The 27330-nt window shown below is 37.2% G+C and overlaps 1 protein-coding gene and 1 long non-coding RNA gene across 5 annotated transcripts in view; one reads left to right on the forward strand and one right to left on the reverse strand.

The window, feature by feature from the left end:
• Nucleotides 1–27330, reverse strand: part of LOC141380670 (uncharacterized) — a 202773-nt gene that overhangs the window by 98367 nt on the left and 77076 nt on the right. The gene's annotated exons all lie outside the window — the stretch shown is intronic.
• Nucleotides 5257–27330, forward strand: part of LOC556668 (LIM domain-containing protein) — a 143283-nt gene continuing 121209 nt past the window's right edge. For 2 of the 3 annotated variants that reach the window (XM_073940417.1, XM_009297401.5), the window contains exon 1: nucleotides 5257–5651. The gene's annotated coding sequence lies outside the window, so the exon portion shown is untranslated. The remainder of the gene's footprint in view (nucleotides 5652–27330) is intronic. The other variant, XM_073940418.1, reaches the window with a different exon arrangement.

Here is a 27330-nt window from a genome sequence, read left to right on the forward strand (position 1 = left end):
TAAATCATTTTTAGTTTTTTTAGTATGCCATCAAATATTTCAGATGCACGTTTTTTTTTTTTTTTTTCTTTACAATAAAAACAAAATCAAGTGTAGTAGTGCAACAGGGTTGTGTTAGTTTGACATTTTTGTAAACTAGCAATACTGTGTAATGTAAACCATTACCTTAAAGTTAGTCTTTAAATGACTTTAATAGTCATTATTTAAAAAAGTCAAAACATGGTCAACCATTTGGTAGAGCAGGCAGTCAACGGGCTAGAACAGAGAGAGGGAACCTATGGCTCGGAAGCAACGTGGCACATTGACTAAAAATATGTGGCTCTCCAGCTCTCTTTTGAATAATATTTAAAAGTTAAAAAAAATTATAACTGTCACTAGAAATTTGTTTTCTATTGAAAATACAATTACAATTCCCTTTTAATTGTATTTTTTCCAAAGCAAAATGAATAAAAACTCGGTTAACAATAAAAGGACGTTTCAACCAATTCGCATGTGTGGGACTGTGGATTAACTTTATCGTGACACCAATAAAGGGCAAGCAACTTACATTTCTATGGTAACCTTGTTTACGTAAATTCAAACAACATAAATGAGTTGTGCATGGACATAAAGAAAGGTTTTGTTCATAAATAAATAAAGGTGTTGTTATCTGCACACACCCCCAATGGCTCTTTGCTGAAAAAAGGTTCCCGACCCTTGATCTAGAAACTCCAGACAAACATATTTTAATGATGCAGGCTTGGCAACAGGGATGGAGTTCCACATGCAGCTTTATTTAGTGAATAGTCAGTCAGGCTGGGATCAGGAACAAAACATAAATAGCAATAGTGATCTATAAGAGTAGTCTAAAAAAACAGGCAAAGGTCAGGGCAGGCAGAAAACTATCACAATCCAAAAGACCGAGCAAAGCATGGAAGCAGGGAACATGGAAGAAATGAATGTCTCTTTGGTGCTTAAATAGTCCAAGTAATTCGTGAGGATGATCTGCAGCTCTGTGTGTGAAATCAAGGGCTGATCTAGAACTGGTATTTGATTGCAGCTCTGCACAGGAATTTGGCCAGAGGTGAAATGGTGGTGCCCAACTGAGCCAGGTATCTCTCGAAGTTTTTTTTTTTTTTTCCTTCACTTTCATCAATTGGTGAAGATTGTTTCTCGCCACAAACTTGCTTGGTTTGGGACTTGTGGAGCCGTGTATCGATTGATTTGCTCTTCAGTGTTTGGACTTTCAGCAGTGAAATTGAAACCACACTGAACTGAACTAAAGTCACTTTAAGGCAAGTCATTTCTCTCGGCGGCCATCTTTGAAACACTTTTTGGGCATTATTAGGGCTAGGCGATATGGGCAAAATATCATATCCCAGTATTGTTAGGAGAAATAACGGTGGACAAAATCTATCCGGTATTTTCCCATAAATGGTTAATTGATGAATAAAACGTTATTAAATATTTTTGAGTAAAATATAATTAAAACATAGGGGTTTCCCTCTCTGTTTACAGATAAACAGCTGCACAAAAAATAACAGCTGTACAAAATCTGTTAAATAAAATACAGTACAGGTTTTTCTTCTGCTTAAAACTGTTGCACAACATTTCACATTATAAACAAAATCTTTGATAAATAAATACAGTACAGGACTTTTTTTTTTTTGCTTAACACTATACTCAGCTCTACTGTGCTGCTGTGCAAATAACAAAGTAAACAGAGCCATAGAAAACAGAGCAAAAAACAAAACAAAACAAGTAACACAACAAAAAATATTGTAGGATAGAAAACAACCACATTAAATGTAAATATGAAACACAGTATTTTATCTCACAATTGCAGTGTTTTTATAAGTAATCCTGTATACCACAGCTGTATTATTTACAAACAACAATTAAATGTTTTTTAGTTACACATTTATGTATTGTGCACAATTATTAAACAGTGCACATATCCAAGATTTCTAAAGAGAAGTCTTTCACTCCATGTAAAAAAATTCTACACTTTTTCTTTTGTTTTGACTGAACTTATGTTACTAAATAAAAATAAGGAGTTGAAATTGAATGAACTGTAGATATGAGAAGTAACCAAATAGTTTCTGAGTACTGTGATGAAATGCTGGTTAAGCATATAAATGTAAGCAGTCATTATAACTTAAATGTAAAGTTTACCGACTGTCGACGGTAATAAATACTGAACTTATAATCAGTGAATATGAGGAGGTTTCACTTCGAAATGCGGTATACATTCCTCCCATTTTGGCGGTTTTAATTCTTTTGAACACATTCAGGTGCTGCTTGTCAACTTGACAAGGCTTCTATGTTCGTTCTTGCTGTCAATTGGGGAAGAAATGATCGATAAAAGGTTTCTGATAAACCCCTGTGACAGCTGCAGGTACTATGTGACGTCTGTGCACGCGAGTCAGATCACCACACCGGCACTGAATGTTCCTCCAAGTTTCCACAGAGATGGGTCATTCTTGAACGATTTGTTCATTTTGAACAAATCTTTTGTTTTACTCATGGAGTGAACCACCCATTTGAAACATCAAATTCTTTGAAACTGTTTGCTAAACTTACGATTGAATTTCATATTAGGAATCACCAATAAAATGAAACAACAACTGTCTCTTTAGTTTCATTTCTAAACGTTTCAATCACACAAAATCTGCAGAAACTCACGTCTGGTCCAACCCCCTCCCCCAGAGTGTTGTCAGTCTATATCTTTTCATGATTAGCTCCTGTACTAAAAGGCGGGCATTATTTGCCATATAGCGATCAATGATTGGCTCCTGTAGTGGGAGGGGCTTTATTCACCATATTGACCGTTACGCTTTTCCCCATTCAAAAAGATCCAAGTGACACATCTTGTCTATTATAAAGTCTTTGACTGAACTCTGAAAACAGGACTGACATGTTTCAATTTACTAGAATATTATGTTAAGCTGCTTTGACTCAATCTACATTGTAAAAGCGCTATATAAATAAACAAGAATTGAATTGCTGGGCATGATGGGATTTGTAGTTCGATAAAGTGGCAGATTTGTAGTTACCCAGCAATCTGCAACTGCTAGATCACTGGTGATCATAACACAAATATTGAAGTAAGTTTTTCCTTCAAAAAAGCAGGCTTCAGAATTTATTTCAATGACCCTGTTTTGCTGTTTTTTTCCTGTTAGATGTCTTGGACATGATGTTTAGATAAACCGTACACATTTTCAATCAAGTGCCAACAAATCAAAAAAAAGAAAACATGACTGCCTGTGCTAGAAGTCTTATGATGGGCTATGGATGGATCTTCATTAATAATCCAAAACAAACACAAAAATTTTATGGAAAAGAGTGAATGAAGTAAAGAGTGAAATACATATTATTAATATTAATATCAATAATAAACAGTGCATATACTATGTCACTGCCTTTAAAACTATTTATAGGCAATACATTTCCTGAAGTCACTAAACCACTGGACAATATGGCAAAATATTAGATTTAGGCCCTGAACACACCTGATTAATTATATATGAATGCAGGCAAATATTAATTCTGACTGACCTGGGAACAGAAATTCAGCTGAGTCTTTTCCATTGTAAGAAGAAAAACACTTATGTTTGACGTTAGCATGTTATATTAAGGTAAATAAATTCTGGCTGAAAAAGAAGTCAGATTTTCATGAATAAGTAATCAATCCTCAAACAGAGCTACGATAAATTTTTTAATCTGCCACCCGTAGGCTTTATGAGATCATGAATTTATTATTAGACAACGTAAAGGGGTGCCAAGAACTGTTTAAATGGGTGTCTAAACAATCAGCGCATTACAGTTTCTTTTATTTACAGCTGCATTATGGGTGCACAGAGCGGTCGAGAGTAATTCCCATTCTCTGTATGTCCTGTACATGTGGTTGAATATATAAAGCAGACTTTGACTATTTTTTGACTATTAATACTATTAATATTATTATATTTATTTTAATATTTAATAATAATAATCATATTTTCCCAAAGATGGGATGCGGCTGGAAGGGCATCCGCTGCGTAAAAATGTGCTGGATAAGTTAGCGGCTCATTTTGGTGTGGCGACTCGGATTAATAAAGGGACTAAGCCGAAAAGAAAATGAATGAATGAGTGAATAATAATAATAATAATAATAATAATAATAATAATAAGACGTCACAGTGGCGCAGTGGGTAGCATGATCAACTCACTGCAAGAAGGTCACTGGTTTAAGCCTCTGCTGTAAGTGCATCCACTGAGTAAAGCATTTGCTGGATAAGGTGGCGGGTCATTCCGCTGTGCCGACCCCAGAATAAGAAACGGACTAAACCGAAAATAAAATGAATGAATGAATGAATGAATGAAAGAAGGAAGGAAGGAAAAAGGAAGGAATAATAATAATAATATTAATTTTATTTTTATTATTATTATTATTATTATTATTATTAATAAATAAAATAAAAATAAATATAAAAAATGAATGTATTAACACATCCCTTTATAAAAACCTATGAAATATAGAAATGAATATGGCATATGTAAGTGTTACTAAAGTGTAAATGTATGGCTCAATGAAGAAGAAAAAAAACTTTACAAATGTGTATGCACACAACAGACACTGGCAAAGTGCAAAACAAGAGAAGCTTTTTTTAATAATAAAGTGAGATCTTAAAATTGACCAGTGCATGATTTTTTTTTTTTTTTTTTTTTTTTTAGCGTGGAGTGTCTCGTCTCAATACCGGCTATTTTTGACATCTATTCTTAGCACTGCAGTCTCTTCCTGTCCTGCTGTTCAAATGGCGCTTAATAATTTAGCGAAACCAACGCTGCTGTTTATCAGTTGACCAGCAGGCCTACTGTAAGTGCACTACAAAACACAGCAGAGAGCGAGAGCTGGAGGTGAAGAGGGCTTTATAACGGCACATTTTCCTGTCTATCTGACCTCCATGACTGCGTCTTTGATGTGTGAAACAGACACGGTGGAGCTCTATGGAAAGAGGCGATGGTGGAAGCCCAGCTGAGCACACCCACACAGCCCATCTGTAGTGGAGGTGATTCACACTCGTACATACACACACATACACACATGTTTGTTTATGTGAACTGTGAGGACATTCAATTGGCATACTGTTTTTTTTTTTTCTGTAAAAACTGCATTTTCTTTCACTACACCAAAATCTACACTTTACACAGTAAACTTTGTGCCCTCTCTCTCTTTCTTTTTCTCTCTCTCTCCCTCTCTCTCTCTCTCTCTCTCTCTCTCTCTCTCTCTCTCTCGGTGCATGCTGGGAGTGTACGGGTGCGTGCGAGGGTGAACACGGTGAGAGGGCGTCTGATTTTCCCTCCTTTTCTTTCTTTTTTTCCTATTAAAGTGATAAACGAAAGTAAAGTGGATTGAAGACGTAAGTAAAAAGTTATTGTTTGTAGTTTTGGTGTGGCGGAGAAGAGAAGAGATGGCCTCCTCACCTGCGGAGGGCGCGGCGTCTCTATCTCTCCGCCACGGTGTCAGGTGTATGGCTGAACCTGGAGTGACCGTGGAGGATGTACTGTTGGCAGCCGGAGAGCAAATAGGATATGAAAATATCTGCTCTGCATCCCGCATGAATAAGGCAGTCGTTATTTTTGTGAAGGAAGAAAACTTGGTGAATCACTTGATAAGCACGGGTGTTGAGGTAAGTGGCGCTTATATCACTGTTTCACCGCTTGTCACGCCGACAACGCGTGTAACGATATCAAACGTGCCACCGTTCATAAAGAATGCTGAAATTGAACGAGCTCTTGTAAGTTATGGAAAGTTGGCTAGTCCAATTAGAATGATTTCTCTTGGATGCAAAAATGAGGCTTTAAAGCACGTGTTATCATTCAGACGGCAAGTTTTTATGTTCCTGAATGAACCAGAGCTGAACGTTTCATTTAGACTGTGGCATGAAGGGAAATCTTTTTTGCTGTACGCTAGCACTGGAAGTTTAAAGTGTTTTGAATGCGGAGATTTAGGACACAAAAAAGCCAAATGCCCTCATAAAGTGCAGGCTGATGAAAATATAGAACAGCATTCTGTTGACAGAGACCGTGATATTAACACAAATGTAGTGGAGGAACAACCCCGAGTTGTGAATGAAACGCATGATGGTGATGTTGCTGATAGTAACAGTGGTAGTGTTAGAACTGATGACGGGCCTGTGGTTTCCATAAACCAGAACAATACAGTCGAAGAAATAGCGAGACACGATGATGATGATGATGATGACGAGATTGTGGCAGAAAGTAGTGGAGCAGGTGTAGAGACAATGACTGAAGAAAAAGAAATTGAGCAACAACTTGAAAATTCACAAGGTCTTGAAATGAATAATGACAATGAGACTATGGATGATGATGCTTGTTCAGATATTTCAGACTTTGGTCCCCAGGTTATGGGAGAATTGTATACATTACAGGAAATAAATGATTTTCTAGATGAAACTTTTGGAAAAGTGATTGAGGTTGAGGATTTTTTCCCAGATGTGGATAAATTTATTGCTTCGGTTGTGTTGCTTCAGAAAACAGTAAGCCTTGATGAGTTGAGTAAGCAGAAGAGATTTCGGTTGAGAAAGCATTTAACAAAACTGCGCAAAGGAAAACCTCGTAAATTAAAGAAGTAAAAAATGTATAGGCTGCACAGGGTGTCTATCTTTTTTTGGTTTCTGGCTCTGTTTCTGTCCTGTCTTTTTTTTCATTTATTTATGGAGCAATTGAGGGTAGGCTCCTTAAATATTAATGGGGGTAGAGATAGGAAAAAGTTGGCAGTGATTTCAGAATTTCTAGAATTAAAAAAGATTAATGTTGCCTTTTTACAGGAAACACATTCTGATTGTGATAACGAAATAGAATGGGATATGTGGTGGGGTGGAAAACTTTTTTTGAGTCATGGATCAAATAATAGTGCAGGAGTTGCAATATTAATTTCCAAAAATTTAAATGCTAATATATTATTAGTAAAAGAAATTGGAAAAGGTAGGATCTTGTATACAAAAATAGAAATTGAAGGCTTTTTGTTTGGTTTTATTAATGTTTATGCCCCAAATAATGGGTCGGAAAGGGTGAGTTTTTTTATGAAATTAAATGAGTTTTTAAAAGGAGTAGAAGAAGGTGTTTGTATTGTTTTAGGTGGAGATTGGAACTGTACAACAGATTTTACTGTTGATAGAAATGGTGAAGAACCTCATAATCAATCTAGTTTAGTTTTATCCAGAATAATGAAGAAAAATGGGTTAGTAGACATATGGAGATTAAGAAATAAAGAGGAAAGACAGTATACATGGGTTAAAGTGACAGATAATATGGTACATGGTGCAAGATTGGATCGTTTTTATGTGGGACAAATATGGAACAACAGGGTTATAAAGGCTTTTATTTCCCCTACTGCTTTTTCGGATCATCATATGATTGGTTTAGAACTTAATATGACAAAAACGTCAAGATGTGCATATTATTGGCATTTTAATACAAAATTACTACAAGATGTTTTGTTTTGTGAGAGATTTATATTATTTTGGAATGAATGGAAAATGAAAAAGGATTCTTTTGAAAGCCTTAGTCAATGGTGGGAGGTGGGCAAAGCACAGATAAGAGTTTTTTGCCAGAACTATACTTTAAACTCTTCCTTACAAATTAAGACAACAATACAAAGACTGGAAAAAGACATTGTGCAGCTTGAAAAAGAACTTATGGAAAATCCTGGAAATGTGCAGAAAGACTTTTTGAAAAAGAAAAAAGCAGAACTTGGATCTTTCTTGTATGAACGGGCAAAAGGAGCAATGATAAGAGCAAAATTTTGTTCCATTAAAGACATGGATGCTCCCAGTTCTTACTTTTTCAACTTAGAAAAAAAAAGTGCTCAACAGAAACAGATACATCATCTGCGCCGGGAAAATGGGACTATTACTTCTGATACATTGGAAATACGAAAGATGGCTGTTGATTTTTATAGAACATTATATAGTAAGGAACCATGTGACATTAAAAGTGCGGAAGAACTACTCGAGAACTTGCCAAGATTACCAGATGAACAAAAAAAGTTGTTGGACAGAGATATTACTTTCAAAGAACTAACTGAGGCAATGCAGCAATTGTCTAATGGACGGTCTCCGGGAATAGATGGACTGCCGGTTGAATTTTATCGACAATTTTGGAATGAAATCGGAATGGATTTATATGAAGTATTTTTAAGCTGTTTTAAAGAAAAGTTGCTTCCTTTGAGTTGTCGACGTGCAGTTCTCTCATTGTTACCAAAAAAAGGGGATTTATGTTTATTGAAAAACTGGAGACCTGTGTCATTATTATGTTTGGACTACAAAATTTTGTCAAAATGTCTAGCAAATAGAATTATGCATTGTTTACAATTCCTGATTGAGAATGATCAAACATATTGTGTCCCAGATAGGTCAATTATTGACAACATTTTTATGTTACGAGATGTAGTTGATTTTAGTCATCTTACAAGTAAGGATCTTGGTGTTTTATCATTAGATCAAGAAAAAGCTTTCGATAGAGTGGACCATGGCTATCTTTTTAATGTTTTAAAAAACTTTGGGTTTGGTGAAGAATTTTTATCATATATAAAACTGTTGTATTCAAATGTATTTATAATGGTTAAGGCTGGTGGGGCTTTGAGTGCACAAGTACCTATTGGAAGAGGAATCAGACAAGGCTGCCCATTGTCTGGACAGCTATATAGTCTAATGATTGAACCTCTTTTACTCAAACTTAGGAAAGATTTAAATGGTGTTGTATATAAAAATGGAGGTGAAATTGTAAAACAGGTCTTATCTGCTTATGCAGACGATATCACAGTATTTATCACCGGGCAGGAAGACATTAGAAGTTTAAATAAGAATATTAGAACTTATGAAAAAGCATCTTCAGCCAAAGTAAATTGGGAGAAAAGTGAGGGGTATATTATGGGTCAGTGGAATGAGGTGGGATATCCAAAGTTACCAGGGGGTTTAAAATGGGGTAAGGATGGGATTAAAGTTTTAGGAGTTTTTATTGGTAGTGATAAATATCGAATGAAGAATTGGGAGGGTATGCTGGATAAGGTATCTGCCCGATTGTCTAAATGGGAACCGCTATTACCACAGTTGTCATACAGGGGGAGAGTTTTAGTTGCCAATAATCTGGTAGCCTCTACACTGTGGCACAGATGTATAGTTTTGGATCCACCGGAAGATATTATATGTGAAATACAAAGGAAGCTGGTCAATTTTTTTTGGAGTGGTGAACACTGGGTCCGGGCATCAGTCATTTTTTTACCAGTGTGCGAGGGAGGTCATGGACTAGTGGATGTTAAATCTCGCATTCAAGCTTTTAGGCTACAAGCAGTAAAAAGATTTCTTTATCACAAAGAGTTGTTATGGACACCCACAACATGTGCCATTTTACAAAGGGCAGGTGGACTTGGATTAGATAAACACCTGTTTTTAATGAGATTGGAAGATATGGATTTGTCTGCAATTTCAAGTTTTTATCAGAAGATGTTTTGTGTGTGGCGTAATGTTTTAAAGGTGGAAAGAGACAAAGACAATTTCATACACTGGGCTCCTGAAGAACCTTTGTTTTTTAATAGCATGATTCAAACTAGACTTTTATCCTCAGTAAGTGTACAAGTTTGTATGCTAAAGAAGGGGATTGTGAAGCTGGGACACCTAATGAATAATAAGACATGGAAATCTGTGGAAACCATTATGGAAGTGACTGGTTTAAAATCAAAAAGACTTGCGGGACAATTTTTAACAGAAATTACTGCGGCATTACAAAATTTTTATGGAAAAATCATAACAAGTGAAAAGTTATCAGACTGGAGTGACACTAAAGATTTTCCAAGGATTGGCATTTCTTTGCAAATTTGTGATGAGAATCAAGAAGAAACCACGGACTCAATATTAAATTTGGAAACTCCTCAACTCCATAATCTAGATAATACTTCAAAAAAAGCACTATACTATGCAACAGTGAAAGTAGTACACCAAAAGTCACTAAGGAGACAAAAAGTTTCAAAATGGAGAGGATTGTTGGATCCAGATTTCCTTGTAAGAGACAGGTGGAGGACCTTGTATAAACTCCCTGTAGAAAAACGAACTGCTGATCTACAGTGGAGGATTATTCATGGAGCCATAGCTACGAACAGACATGTGGCACACCTAAATCCAGCAGTGGGTGGGCAGTGTTGGTTTTGTGACGAGGGAGAAGATTTAGAGCACTTGTTTTTAAAATGTAAAAGACTAGGTAATTTGTTTGAATTACTTAGAATATGGTTTCAGAGGTTTGAAGAAGATTTCTCAGATAAACTATTTATAGGTGGATTGAAATATAGGTTTATAAAAAGAAGGAAAGTATGTTTATTGAATTATTTATTAGGTACAGCAAAATTAGCAATATGGAAAACTAGGAAAAATAAAGGTATGGGTTTGATGGCAACTGATCCTGAAGTTATGTTTCTGTATTTGGTGACAGCGAGAATAAAAATTGAATTTGCGTATTACAACTTAACAAATAATGTAGCTGAGTTCCATGAATGCTGGTGTATTAATGAGGCTCTATGTGTTGTACATGATGATCTCTTGGTGTTAAATTTTTAAATTTTGTATGTTTTTGAATATATCTGAGATGTTTTTTTAATTGGCAATGTAAGCAATTGATAAATTAAAGTATTATTCAACCTCTCTCTCTCTCTCTCTCTCTATCTATCTCTACACTTCTGTACTGAATGACTAAACTTCTGTATGGGCTATAAGCGTTTTAAAAAACAGGGACATGGAGCAATGTCCTCATAAGACATCTTCTTATAATTGCAATCTTATAATAAAACAAATTGTGTCCTTATATGTAACAAAAACATGAACACAACACAAGCACAATCAAAACAGAGGAAAGCCAGAAAGCCAGAAACAAACCTCAGCTACTTCACCAACTTCTACTAGGTATAACGTTCGAGGTTACAGAAGTAACCCTTCGTTCCCCGAGGAGGGGAACGGAAGTGCTATAAGTGGATTTGATGTTAAAATCCACGTATGGGAGGTTTCGGTTCAGAAGCCGCTTGTCTGAAAGAGTATTGAACGGGCCAATGAAAACAATGAATTGGTAGCATAAGCTTGCGCAGGTGTGCTTCATTGCCAATTATTCCAGCATATAAGCACACCTGGTGCTAGCAAACGCCATCCTTTTAAGCTTAAGAGACTTTTTAACAGCTAAGGGACAGTCAATATGGCGACGGAGTATAGCAAGGGTTACTTCTGTAACCTCGAATGTTCCCCTTCGGTTGGGGAACTCCAGTGCTATAAGTGGATTTGATGTTAAAATCCACATATAGGAGACTATGGAAAACACCATAATGACTGCACCTTACCAACGCCTCGGATGAGAGGGCAGTCAAGCAAGCGTGATGTACCCGAATCATGGAAGGTGCGGCCCTCCAACGTGCCCTTGGCCCTAACTTATCCCCACTTCAAAAGAAGTTTTACGGAATAGCTATATTTTTTTGGGAGTCCCTAGTGTCTAGATAATTCTAGGAAAACGACAGTACGTTGGGAAGCATGCGATCCCAGCAGGGAGGACGCTGCGGAGACCATCCACACCCAATGAGGGAGACAAAATGGAAATACATATGGACTAGCCCTAAGAAGGGGGAGTGCGCATAAGAAGGTGGTTAGCGGATAGGGAAGGCACGGGTCCACCCGAGAGGGGGGACTGAACCGTGGCGGAAAAAGGATATGGGATCGCCAGAGGGGAGCGCACATAGCCGGCACCTATACCCAAAAACGCAGGCTGACCAGCGGGCAGACCTAACGTAGTGGGCCAGCAAATGACTCCTCCGCTGAGTCAGTGATGGGGGCCTCGGAGGAATCTGCAGGGCTCACCGAACGGGGAACTTTACTGACAGACAGGAAGGTGCACATCTCTCCATGTTAAGGAAAAAGGGCACAGCAAGCGTATTACAACACCCCACCGAGCATCACTCGCAGATTGTAAAACCTTGCAAATGTGTTGGGTGTCGCACAGCCCGCAGCTCTACAGATGTCTGTTAAAGAGGCGACGCGTAAACGCGTCCAAGAGGATGCAACGCTCTGAGTGGAGTTTGCACGCACTCCCGGGCGACGCGGCTGACCTCTGCTCAAATAAGCACAAGAAATGGCCTCCACAATCCAGTGGGATAATCTTTGACTGGTCACGGCACTTCCCTGCTGCCGACCGCCATAACAGACAAAGAGCTGTTCAGATGATCTAAAGTACTGAGTACGGTCCACATAAATGCGCAGAGCGCGAACTGGACAGAGTAAGGAAAGGGCTGGGTCTGCCTCCACCGGGGGCAGCGCTTGCAGGGTTACTACCTGATCTCTAAAGGGAGTGGTAGGAACCTTGGGCACATAACCCGGGCAGGGTCTCAGGATAACGTGAGAAAAATCCAGCCGAATTCTAGGCACGATTTACTGACCGAAAATGCCTCTAGGTCCCCGACCCTCTTAATGGAGGCCAACGCGACCAGCAGAGCTGTCTTCAGGGACAGAAATCTTAAGGATACTGAATTGAGTGGCTCGAAGGTATTTGAACGCAAGCTCGTGAGAACGAGGGCGAGATCCCAAGAGAGGGGGGGCGAGTTGGATTAATTCGCCTAGCGCCTCTGAGGAACCGGATAATGAGGTTATGCTTTCCCTATGCTTTTCCCATTGTAAACCTTGAGAGTGGAGGGCGACAGCCTGCTGTCCAGCTTCTCTTGAAGGAAAGAGAGCACAACACTGATCTGGCAAGTTCGGGGGTCTTCTCTGCGAGAGACACACCATTCAGTGAATAGACTCCACTTCAGAGCATAGGCGCGCCTCATGGAGGGGGCTCTAGCCTGAGTGATGGTATCAACCACCGCAGACGGCAGGTTACCTAAGTCTTCCTCCCGTCTAGGTACCACATGTAGAGATTTCAGACATCGGGGCGAGTGTGCCAGATGGTGCCCTGTCCCTGAGAAAGTAGGTCCTCTCTCAAAGGGATCTGCCAGGGGAGGGCCGTCGCGAGGAGGGAGAGCTCTGATATCCAGGTCCGGTTGGGCCAGAGAGGTGCAACTAGCAGAACCTGCTCCTCGTCCTCCCTGACCTTGCACAATAGCTGCGCGACTAGACTCACCGGGGGAAACGCATACTTGCGTGAGCCCCGAGCCCAGTTGTGGGCCAGTGCATCCGTGCTGAGAGTGCCCTCGGTCAGGGAAAAGAATAACTGGCAATGAGCGTTCTTGGGGGAGGCAAACAGATCGATCTGGGCCTTCCCGAATCACGCCCATATCAGCTGAACAGACTCGGGGTGGAGTCTCCATTCTCCAGAGTGAATTTGCTGGCGTGAGAGCGCATCGGCTGCACGGTTGAGCATACCTGGGATGTGAATGGCGCGCAGCGATTTCAGCCGCGGGTGACTCCAGAGGAGCAGACAGCGGGCGAGCTGAGACATGCGGCGAGAGCGCGTACCCCCCATGCGGTTAATTTATATGCTGCTGCCGCCGTACTGTCCATCCTGACCAGCACGTGTTGCTGCTCCAGCACCGGAAAAAAGCGGTGGAGAGCGAGGAACACTGCCAACAGCTCTAGGCGATTGATATGCCAATGCAGCTGGGCACCTTTCCACAGGCCCGCAGCTGCATGCCCGCGACACACGGCTCACCAGCCCGTGTTGGAAGCATCTGTTGAAACAACAACATAACTGGAAGCCTGTCCCAGAGGCACACCGGCCTGCAGGAACGAGGGGTCGTTCCAGGGGCTGAGGGTGTTGCGACACAGCGCAGTAACCGAGACTCTGTGTGAGCCCGCATGCCATCCGCGTCTTGGAACTCGATCTAGAAGCCAGTGCTGAAGTGGTCTCATATGGAGCAGTCCGAGCAGCGAAACAGACACAGCGGATGCCATATGCCCCAGGAGCCTCTGGAAGTATTTCAGTGGGACCACTATTTTGCTGTTGAGCTCCCTCAGACAGCTCAGCAACAGGCGAGCGCTCTCCGGAAAGGGTGCGCTACCATGGTGAGCGAGTCCAGCTCCATCCCGAGAAAAGAGATCCTCTGCACCGGGGCGAGTTTGCTCTTTTCTCGGTTGACCTGCAACCCCAATAGGCGAAGATGCCGGAGCACCTCGTCTCTGTGCATAGTCAATTGCTCCCGCGAGTGGGCTAAAATCAGCCAGTCGTCGAGATAATTGAGTATGCGGATGCCCGCAAGCTGAAGGGGCGCTAAGGCACCCTCCGCGAGTTTGGTGAAGACCCGCGGAGACAGAGAGAGCCCGAAGGGGAGGACCTTCTATTGCCACGCTCGACCTTCGAACGCAAACCGCAGAAACTGGCGGTGGCGCGAAAGAATGGAGACATGAAAATACGCGTCCTACAGGTCTATGGCTGCAAACCAATTCTAAGGACGAACGCATAGGAGGATGCGCTTCTGTGTAAGCATTCTGAACGGCAGCTTGTGACAGCGGTTCAAAACGCGCAGATCTAGGATTGGCTGAGACCCACCGCTCTTTTTGGGTACGATGAAGTACGGGCTGTAAAACCCGCTCTCCATCTCGGCTGGAGGAACTGGCTCGATTGCACCCTTCACCAGGAGGGCAGCAATCTCCTCTCGCAAGACAGGGGCGGACAGGGGGTTGACCCTGGTGAAATACATGCCCGTGAACTTTCCGTTTCGAGAATTGAATCTCGTAGCCGAGTCTGATTGTGCGTATGAGCCACCGCGAGGGGCTGGCCCACGCTAACTAGGCAGGCAGAGTCCTCGCTAATGGTGTCATCGCTACAGAAGAAGAGGATGAGAGGCTTCAAAGGCTTCGCCTTTTGGTCCTCTACGTAACACCCATCTAGTCGGTCCGGCCGCGGCGCTGGGGGATGAACCATCTCCAACCCAACGGCCGAAGCAGCCCGGGAAAGCATGGCTAACATGTCAGCTTCAGGATCCGTTTTGACGGCGCTCGCTTGCCCAGAGAAGGCGAGCGGGTCCGGATCATCGTCGGACAGTAAAAGCCCACCCTCCGATGCCGCGGAGGACATCTGGTCTCCAATGTCAGCGAGCGTGAGAGCTACCATCTGATTAGACGGATCACTCTCAGTATCCGAAGCTTGGATGGAGCGCTTGGAGGGGCGAGAGGTCCGCGAGCCCTTAGGCGGCAGATTATCTCCCCCTGAAACCCTCAGATCTGCCTGAGCGCCCGCTGCAGAGCAGGAGGCGACTGGGGTGGCTTGCTCTCTTACGAAAGCTAGCCGCGATCTCAACTGCGCGACGGTCATGGCATCGCAGTGACGACATGAACCGCCCACGAGCACCACATTGACATGCTGGACCCCCAAACATGTAATGCAGTGATCGTGTCCATAATCCGGAGCCAGGAAACCCCCGCAACCAGAAACGCACAGTCGGAGCGCCATCCTGAAAAGGACATGCTGCACGACTTTGTTGCTCTTTTAAGAAAATTTGCAACTATACGCACCACTCTGGAGGACCGGACCCAAAGGAACGCCAGGCAAGGGAGAAACCCAGCTCGACCGTCTGCCGCTGCGTAGACTCGCTCTGGACCGGGAGACACTCGTTCACTCGACGTCGCTGTAGCAGCAAGAGGAACCCTCATTAACTCGATCAGAAAAGTCTCTGAAGCGAAAAGGATGGCATTTGCTAGCGCCAGGTGTGCTTATATGCTGGGATAATTGGCAATGAAGCACACCTGCGCAAGCTTACGCTGCCAATTCATTGTTTTCATTGGCCCGTTCAATACTCTTTCAGACAAGCGGCTTCTGAACCTAAACCTCCCATACGTGTATTTTAACATCAAATCCACTTATAGCACTGGAGTTCCCAAACTGAAGGGGAACCACTGTTACACACCGTCTAGGGATGGTGCACATCATGAAAGACAAGACAACAAAAATTAATTCAAAAATTTATTGGGGTTTGAATTCGGGAGCTGACAAGGCCAAAATATCAAACAAAAATATCTTTATATTAAATCTCTTACCTGATCAAAAATAAAAGAAAAGAAAGTACAATTCACTATACCTAACTACCTAACACAAAAACAGAGGCCAAAGGGTTTTACAAAGAAAATGGCGTCAAGCTCATTAAAATCCCAATATATACACTATTTACAATCTTTTTACAAAAACAGGCAACCATATTTGAAGGACAATCCAAAATCAATGTCAGTAGGCAACAAAGGTCAAACAAGTCGGTGGAACAAAGTATCGTAAACAAAGCAAACACTAAAACAAACAGTACTCACAATTCTCAATATATTCTCAGAAGTCAAACAAAACAAACAGTACTCGCAAATCTCGATATTCCCAGTCCTAACACATCCAAAAACTCTGCACTATACCACATTCAAACATTTCAACAAACACAAGCAAGTGACCAAAAACAAGATGGCTGCCAAGGAAGTGGTGTCATGGCTTTTTAAAACACTGTAGACCAATCAGGATCAAGCAAGCTGGAAGTGGCCAATTGGATGTGTTTTAAGCAAAACAGGAACAAGAAAAAAAAAACATATAGATTTGTAATTAAGATTATATACAGTTGAAATCAGAACTATTAGCCCCCCTTTGTTTTTTTTTCTTCTTTTTTCTCAAATGATGTTTAACAGAGCAAAGAAACTTTCACAGTATGTCTGATAATACTCATATTATTTGTTTTATTTCAACTAGAACAAAAGCATTTTAATTTTAATTTTTAATAATTACAGAATAAACCATCGATATACAATAGCTTGCCTAATTACCCTAACCTGCCTAGTTAACATAATTGACCTATTAAGCCTTTAAATGTCACTTTAAGCTGTATAGAAGTGTCTTAAAAAATATCTAGTAAAATAATATTTACTGTCATCATGTCAAAGATAAAATAAATCAGTTATTAGAAATGAGTTATTAAAACTATTGTGGATAACACTTTACAATAACAGTACATGAATAATGATGAATTAATATGTAAACTAAGCATTACTTTATTATGAATTAATTAATGATGAGTTAAGGTATGCACTAATCATGAATTAACTTTAACTACAACATGAGTCACATGAGTTCATGTGTAAATAACGGCTACCTTAATTACATGTTAGTCCATGATTGTTAATTAATGAATTAATTTAAGTTTAAGCTAAATGTAACCTACATTAACTCATGAGCTGTTAATGTATAGTTATGTCATGACTTTACTTGGAGGGGCACATCACTATTAACTCATCCTTAACTACTCATCAACTCCTGTAGATGTTGATGTTGACAGAACACTTTTCTATTGTTATCCAGTGTAAACGCACTAGTTAGACGTGCATAAGGAGTTCATGAGTAGTTAAGAATGGGTTAATGATGATGTGCCCTCCAAGTAAAGTCACAACATAATTATACATTAACATATCATGAGTTCATCATGGTTAAATTAAGCATAAACTAATGTGGTAATTAATACATTAATTAACAAACAATCATGGCATAACATGTAATTAAGGTAGCCGTCATTCACACATGAACTCATGTGACTCATGTTGTAGTTAAAGTTAATTCATGATTAGTTCATACCTTAACTCATCATTAATTCTTAATAATGTTTAGTTTACATATTAATTCATCATTATTCATGTACTGTTATTGTAAAGTGTTACCCTATTATGTTTAGAAATGTGTTGAAATTTTTTTTTAATCTCCGTTAAAGAAATATTGGCTAATAATTCTGACTTCAACTGTATATCTGCATACTTCTGATTATTGATAGCAACCTCTACATATATTAATCTATTGTTAATCTCTGTTCATAGCTATTACAACCTGTATATAGTGTTCATAGTACATCCATCTGTAAATATTACCCAATGCTTTTCTATAATTGCACTTTATAATTTATACCTATATCTTGCAATTCCTGCTATTGCACTCCTGCTTATCCCTAAACTGCATTCTGTTGCCCTGTACTTGTGCATATGTAATGACAATAAAGTTGAATCTAATTTAATCTAATGTAAAGTGACAGTGCAAGATGTTGACAAAATCAGCCATGTTAGAATGATTTCTGAATAACGAAACACTGACTGGATTAATGATGCTGAAAAAGTTTGCCTTTTGGTATTTCAGGAGCAACATTTAATCTAAAATTTATATTTGAATACAATATTATAACTTTGCTGCATTTTTTATCAGATCATAAAAGCAGTGTTAGTGAGCACTTGTAAATTTAACCAGGTCAAAGATACCCCATTTAGTTTTGCATTAAATGTAACAATAGTTAAAATGTCATCAAACCAACTGTGTGCGCATTCAGAAATAAAGGTTTTATCATTAAATAAAAGTTGTGAAGTTCACGCACTTACATTTGCATCAGGAACATTATGAGTAAACGTTATTCTAATTTCACCATAGTGTTGATAGTAACTGAGGAGCTATAATCATTACTCTCTGTTATCATTTGCATTCAAATGAGACTTTTTCTGCAGAGCTGCTTTAAGCTGAACAGAACTTGTTTCATAATTGATGAACTTTGCAACGCTGAAACAGTTATTGAACTAAATTGAGCTGCATAATGACACCATTATCTTCTGTAGAGTTGCTTTAGAGCTCAAATTGTATTTATTTCATAACTGATTAATTTTACAGCATCATTTTGCTGTCTCTGAAGCTGCTTTAATCAGAAAGTGCCATATAAATAAATCTGACAACATTTTCTACAGTTCTTTTTCATTTTAATTGCAATTATTTGCAAAGCCGAATTACAGTCACATAATACAAAACTAATTTTTACTGGCACATCTTTTTGTACATTAAGCTCAGAATTATTTTTATTTTTTTTTTTTGACCGAGTAACCAAAGTGGCTGAGTTTACGGTCAACTTTGACTGATGTTTCTGGTTTATGTTTATGTACTGTAACTGTTGGTCTATCATCAGTTTCCAAATCTAAACCATAATTGCAAGTAGGGCATGGAAACCTGAGCCTAGATCAGTAGCTGTAAGCAAATTTAGCTCCATCCATACAATTGACTGAATTTGCAGCTATACCCTCCTTTAAATCAACAAATTAAATCAGTATCTAACAAGAAAGGTGCAACTATTATTGAGCTGAATGACTGTGGCTGACTTCAAATTGCTAATTATTACAACAACAAAAACAACAACCACAACATAAAGTTACAGAAAGGCTGAATTTGTGGACACCCTGTCACATGGACATTGTTTGATTGACATATATGTTAAAAAAAAAGCATTTGTTTTAGAAAAAAAACAATTTATAAAATTAAAACAGGACTTAATGTACTTAAGGACTTAACATGTCTTAATTAGTCAAATTAATTTCAATGGTAGAGTATGCAAAGCATGCCTATTTCTAAATCAGACGACTATTATTAAAATAATGCTGCTAAATATAAGACATGGAGTCATTCAAATACTAATCAATATGGTTTAAGAATTGGTAAACAGTCATTATTACTAACAATAAGTTGACATGGTTGACATTTTGTCAATACGTTATCATAAAAAGTATATAAAAAACAAATTCTATTTGCTAAGAGGTGTGTCTGTTTTGACATGTAAAGACAATGTTAACGAGTAAAGTAGACTGGTCTGTTAGGCTACCTCAGAAGTGTATCAGTTTCTGATTGATATTGGAATCAATTTATCTTAAGTAAAGCAAGCACAATAATGTTATGATTAAAATATTGAAATACTGCAATATTGTGATTTCATTAAATTAAAGTTTGGACAAAATTTAAGAATCTTTTTTTTTTTTATATCCTGTCATATTACCTTTTTTGCTTTTAAAACAAATTATGAGAACAAAACAGATGAAAAGCTGATTCCATCCAAAGATGGAAATTAAATGTGCGCACAAAACAAGAATATTGGATAAAACAGAAGTAATGAAAATGAAAAAAAAAAAGTCAAACTAACAAAATGAAAAAAAAAAGATTCAACACGTCCTAATAAACTGAACCTGAATATAAAAAAATAAAGTGCTGTATAAATAATAAACTACTTTAGCCTTCAAAGACGAAACGTAACAAACATTTTCAAAACTGGCTTTTGAAAAATGTGCTTCCATCATAGTGTTTTTATGCAATAGTTTAAATTGCATATAAAAATATGTGGTTGACTAATTACTGAAGACTGCATTCTGCACAGCTGCTTGCACAATGTTATTGCCTTAAAACATGTCTACCATAATCCACTATTTGTAAATGAATACTCCATGTGTTTTTGGATCATAGTAAACTTGATGTCAAGTCACTTGTGATGTGAAGCATGTGAATGTGGGTTCAACGACACAGCTCAACACCATATTAAAAAAAAGATTAAAGCATGGGTGTTTCAGCAAATGCATTTTTGGTGACTTGCTTTCTAAACTGCCATTTGAATGAATAAATTCAATAATTCATGTTAAAAAACAACAACAACAACAACATCACATTTATCTGTTTCAAAGTAACAAAAACAAAGTAATGTGATTTTCATCACCACTTACTCATCTTTTTACTTCAAAACTCTTCTGAATATAAACAAGAAACATGTGTTGCATATTTATCACAAGCATGGTTTGCTTATTGTATGTCTCCAGGTGGCATTGAAATACTCTTCAGCTGTTATCTGAAAAAATTTGATGCTTACATCCACTTTTGCAACGCATCACTATAGAATATAGAAAGCTACAGGCTCTCCATCACCAGTCTCATAATGTGTTTTCTTTGTGCATATGTATGTGCGTGCATGTGTGCCAAACGAGCATTCCTGAGACTGCATCTGACAATGTGTCTTGATGTATAAATTACCACCACTTGTGTGAGAACCCAATCTCTGATCACTTTCTTTTACATACTAAATGTGTTCCTATAGAGACCGTATGACTGGCACAAAGAGCCCAGCGGGAAGACGCTCACAATAGCGCCTCTGTTTTTCATGGAGAGAGCACAAATATGTGAAGTCAGAGGGACAAAAGGCAAACTAATACATCAGTATCAGGGAATATTCACTTTTGTGAAGTAGTCAGGTGAAAATATCACATTTTACAAAGCGTTTAAGTCTTGTCTTTTAACCCCATTCACTTTAATGCACTGTTTTACTGTCTGCATATGAAACGAGTTTGTTTTTTGGAAGATGTTGTAAAACTCTCTAATTATTTTTTACTTCCTTCCAGTCACCTGCCAACTCAATCCAATCCATTCTAAATAGACAAACATACAATAACAAATGATGAAGTAAAAGACTAAATACTTAAATAAATCCTGAGGTCAACAGCTGAATGCAAGTTCGCTGATATAAATAAGGAGATTTTTTTAAAATAAAATAACAAATACTTAAATACATAAAATAATATGGTAAAACATTATGTAAAATAATAAAAACATATTAAATGTAAAATATACAACAAAATCAAACAAAAAATAAATTTTGCAAAAAGGTCTGATAAGCTGATGTTAATTGATGCATTTATTGACCATGTGCTTTACACACACACACACACACACACACACACACACACACACACACATCATTTTTGGGGCCTTTTTTCATTCTTTGCAGAAAAGGCAGAAGAGGGGAAACTGGGATATTTGCTGTGCATTTTTAAATAATAATTATTCATTCATTCATTTTCTTTTCGGCTTAGTCTCTTTATTAATCTGGGTCGCCACAGCGAAATGAACTGCCAACTTATCCAGCATATGTTTTACGCTCTGGGAAACACCAATACACTTTCATTCAAACACACACTCATACACTATGGCCAATTCAGCTTTCCCAATTCACCTACAGCACATGTCTTTGGACTTGTGGGGTAAACCGGAGCACCCAGAGGAAACACAAACACAGGGAGAACATGCAAACTCCATACAGGACTGCCAGCTGACCAGTGACCTTCTTGCTATGAGGCGATCGTGCTACGCACTGTGCCACGGTGACGCCCATAATAATAATTATTTATAATAATAATAATAATAATAATGATAATCATAATCATAATAATCATAATAATAATAATAATTTACATAATAAATCTTTCTTTATAAAATGTGACTGTTTGCAAAATATAAAAACAACTCTAAATAAATAAAACTGTAACAGTTTTAAAGTAATTGTTAAATGATTAAATTTATTAAATATTTGCAATTTACTAAACAGTAAATTAAAAGTGAATCTGTTTGCAGCAAACTTCTATAGCATATTACAGATATTTACAGAAATAGTTTATCGATTAAACCGTTGAAGTTAAAAATACAAATAAAAATCAACCAATACAATAAAAAAATCTGTGCATATGCCTAATATCACATTACAAATGAAAAAAAGTACCATTTTTAGTTTCCTTATAAACCTTTTAGAAATCCAGCTCTCAAAACAACCATTTTCACCTGCTTCTAGGAATGTTCTTGTTGGAACCTCTGATGCCAATAAAGAATTTTTTTTGTTAATAAATAATTAAAATAGAACAATTAAATAAAACAATAAATTAAATCATTGAAAATGTCACACAACAGAAGTATTTTTTTATATTATTATTATTATTATTTTAGATTTTTAATTAATTTATTTATTTATTTACCACTATGCAACATCAACACACACCAGTTGTTGCTTATTTTTTATTTTCCATTAATGTATTTATTTTACCACTCTGCACCATCAACACACACCAATTCTTCCTTATTTTTAATTTTTTAATTATTTATTTATTTATTTTTACCAGCATGTGCCATCAGCACACAGTTCTTCCTAAACCCAGTGTTCTCCACCTGTTTCCCAGGCCATATCTCAGCTCTAGAGCCCCGTGGAGACGTCTTCTATGTCTGTCCTATAAAACTGACCTCTCACCCTCATCCCAGTGTTCATGGGTGGGCTACAGCAGCGGTGGGATGGCACAAGGGGGGGAAGTGTGTATAGCACTATTGTGTCAAGCAGCAATCGACTCTTTCACAGTCACCAGCTCCACCATTCACCCCACTAAATACTCATCATTAACACCAATAACACATTTACACAGGTGACAGTCAATGCTTTTACTGCGTACACACACACGATACTATTTAAAGGCCTGCTGCTAATTAAAGTTTTATACAGTCTGATACTGTTTATGATGCCAATAATGCATTTTATTTATATTATTATTATGCGGCTGGTACTATTTACAGCTCTTGCACATCTATGAGTTGTTGCAAGCAATTGCAATTGTTTAAATTATTATTATTCATTGATTTATTATATTTATCCTACATTAAAAATGGATTTATTCCCCACAGCGGAATGAACCACCAACTTATCCAGCATATGTTTTATGCAGCGAATGCCCTATTATTTATATCATATATTCATCCATTCATTCATTTATTCATTCATTCCTTTTCCTTCGGCTTTGTTGGTTATTTATCAGGAGTCGCCACAGCGGAATTAACCGCCAACTATTCCAGCATATGTTTTATGCAGTGTATGCACTTACAGTTACAACTCAGTGCTGGAAAACACCCATACGCTCTTACATTCACAGACACTCATACACTACAACCAATTTAGTAAATCCAATTCACCTACACCCTGTCTTTGGACTGTGGGGGAATACAGAGCACCTGGAGAAAACCCATGCGAACTCCACACAGAAATTCCAACTGGCCTAGCCGGAACTTAAACCTGCGACCTTCTTGCTGCGATGAGACATGAGACAGTGCTAACCACTGAGTCACCATATAGCAAGTTGTTTACATTTTAAGACTTTTTGTTTTAAAAAACAAATATTACACACATATGGAATGCATATGGAATGCAAAAACTTCAAAGCTCATTATTTCAAAATCATTCATAAAGCAGATAGAACCTAATAATTCCAAGGTGACAAAAATATTATAGTAAATCATTAAAACGATAGTTAAAGGAAAATGTACTCACTATATACGCACCAACAACACTTAAAAAAAAAAAAAAAAAAAAAAAAAAAAGCTGTAACCATTGACTTTCATGGTAGGAAAATAATATTTAATTAATTAATACAGGTTCACAACATTGTTCAAAATAACTTGTGTGTGTGTTCAACAGGTAAAAAAGAAACTTAAACAGATTTGTGACAAGTGAATGATGTCTAAACGATGACAGAATATTTAGTTTTTGGTAAACTATCCCTTTTATATTAGTATAATCATAGTTTTATGCTGTAATTATAAAATGATATTTAATAAATATAATATTAATTAAATGTAATACATTTTATAATACAAATATCATACATAAATAAAGTTTTTAAAAATTATATGTGAGATTTGTTTTAAATAATTTTAGCAGTGCATTTAGTTTATGATATGAGTTTGTTAATTACTGGCGCTTTGACTGACAGCTGATACCAATTACAGCTCTTGCACTTCTATGCATTGTTGCAAGACCATATCATGAAATATTCATGTGGCATTGACACGCGCCAAGCAAAGCACATGGAGCCGTCCGACATTTATGCACCGCAACCATATTTTCCATAAATGCAAATGGTCTGTAATTGTTTTGACGAGGAAGAAGATCCTGTGATCTACAGATGGAGGCATTCATGCAGTACAGTCTCAATGGCAACATTTGGTTAATGGTGCACAAATATCATCCTGGCGAAGAGGAGGAGAGAGAAAGAGGCTGATTTAAGACTGTAATAAATGCTGGAGTATCCGCCGCAATTAACAACTGTTTTACACAGCGAGGGTTTCTCTTTTTTTTTCTATGAGAGGCTAATTATAAGAGCGAGAATTGCGTCTCAGCATAGGAAGATACTGTATAATAAACTGTGATGAGGCCGCCATCAATGCACTTGGAGAGTCAGGTTACAACACTACTAATGGCTGATTCCAGACTAGCAAATATTGAACGCGTGCATAAAGATAGAGAAGTGTGATGAACTCGTTTTCTAAGAAAACAGTTAGAGATTGATTAAGATAAGATTGATTGGAAAGAACTGAATACTTTTATTTGGTGAGAACAGATTAAACTGACCGCAAGTGAGAGTTTAAAGGTACAGTTCACCCAAATGAAAAATCTGCTATCATTTTTTTTTTTTACTCGGTTGTAAATATAGTTTGTGGTACTTTGTTTTGCTGAACACAAAAGAAGATGCTTAAGAATGTTGCAAACCTTCTTCTATTAACTCCTTATAAGCAAATAATGTATATTTTTCCCCTATTTCTGTTTAATGGAGAGAACATTTTTTAACACATTTCTAAACATAATAGTTTTAATAACTAATATCTAATAAGTGATTTCTTTTATCTTTGCCATGATGACAGTAAAACATATTTTACTAGATATTTTTCAGGAGTATTCAGATTAAAGTGCAATTTAAAGGCTTAACTATGTTAAATAGGTTAATTAGGCAAGTCAGTCAAGTCAATGTATAATGATTGCTTGTTCAGAAGACAATCAAAAAATAATATTGTTTAATGGGATAATAATATTGACCTTGAATATTGACCTTTCTTTTACTATATGGATATCGGTTCAAAACATTTGTCAAAAAATATCTTTTCTATTTAACAAAAGAAAAAAACTCATTAAGGGCAAGGAAATAGTGATTAAATTTAGATTTTTGTGTGAGATGTTGCTTTAAAATACACATAATTTAAAAAAGATACTGGTTCAAATTCATTAGATATTCTTTAAAGGGCACTTATGATGTAAACACAAAAAGTCAGTTTTTTTCTTTCCTGACATTAAATAGGATACACATCTTTCCCATTTTGAGGCTCACTACAGTGTGACGTAGGAGTGTGGTTTCCCCAAACACCGAATTGATTGACAGACGCATATTAACATGTCTCTATAGTAACGAATCATATCAACAAGAAAGGACATGCACAAAGTAACTAGGATTAAAAGATGTTCGGTTAGCTGTGATCATCAATGACCATTAAATGTGTTCAGGAATTAGTTTTACAAATTTAAAACATTTTAAAACAGTGCATGTTTGTAAAAAAGGACAGTAAAATTGCTACATAATTCATCACCACAGCCACAAAGTGCCAGTACAATTATAAAAGATAATCCTGGTTTGTAGACATTACATCAGGTTTATTTTGTACATTAACATAAAAGATATCTATAAGTGTGTATTAATGTGTATCCTGTCACATTTGCCGTGCAAAAACAGTGTAATGTTAAACGTGTGTTTGTGTGGGCACGAGTGTCCACACGAGTCATCTTCATTACGACATTGCATGTCACTCATCATTGCAGAAAGGCTTGATTTAACTCCACAACAAATATAACAAATAATCGCTGAGAAAGTTCTTACTGTAGTACGGGAGATCTGCTTCATTTTTGTCACTGTGCTGTTTGTCTGTGTGAAGGCTCTGACACACACGTGGGAATGGTGGGCGGGGAAAACCAGCTCATTTGCATTAAAGACACAGGCAACAAAAATAGCTGCAATGTTATAATAGCTCAAATATCCCAGATTTAAAAATGTATAATAAATAATCAGATGGGTATTTTAAGCTGAAACTTCACAGACACATTTTGGAGATACAAAAGGTTTATGCTAAATCTTAAAAAAAGAATAAATCACATCCAAAAGTAAAAAAAAAAAAAAATAGTAATAATAGTTAAACATATTTACAATATTTTTAAATATTTACAAAAAATATTTGTTCGTATTGTGTATTCTTGTGTATAAAAACTTATGAGTACAATTTATAAAACATTTGTTTATATTTATATAAATAGTTCTATATAAAAAAAATTAAATTATTTGTGTAAATAATTTTTTGTATTTTACATTGTATTTTTTGTGTGTATTTATACATATATACATAAATATACACAGTGCAAATGTATATATTACGTAAATATAGACTTTTATCTTGGATGCATTACTAAAAAATATTTTTAAATTAAACCAAACTTGTCTTTTCTTTTGTGTGATTAACATTTTTTACACAGACAGCAGATTTTTTTAAATTTATTTATTAATGCACGGATCTAATATAATGTAACACATTTCATTTTTCCCTGCTCATGTTCATTTAAAACATAACAGAAAATTTTTACGTGAATACAGATATTGATATGAAATAATGCAATTATGAAATACACTGCTCAAAAGATTAATGCAAAATCATCTACATCCATTTACTACACTAAGACACTGAACTATAGTCTTAAAGTTTAAGTTCACCAAAAAAAAAAATTTAACTCATGTTCATCATTGGAAATTTTTTTTAGATATTTTAAATGGAAATAAACCCTGTAAAATATGACTTTGTTTACTTATATCTTTTCCCCCATGACAGTTCAGGGTAGATGTATCACGTAAGCGCTGTACGGACCATAGTAAATGCTCACTGATCTAATAGAGAACAAACAAAGTTGTTTTT

This window comes from Danio rerio, chromosome 24 (assembly GCF_049306965.1).
Source record: "Danio rerio strain Tuebingen ecotype United States chromosome 24, GRCz12tu, whole genome shotgun sequence".
NCBI lineage: Eukaryota > Metazoa > Chordata > Actinopteri > Cypriniformes > Danionidae > Danio > Danio rerio.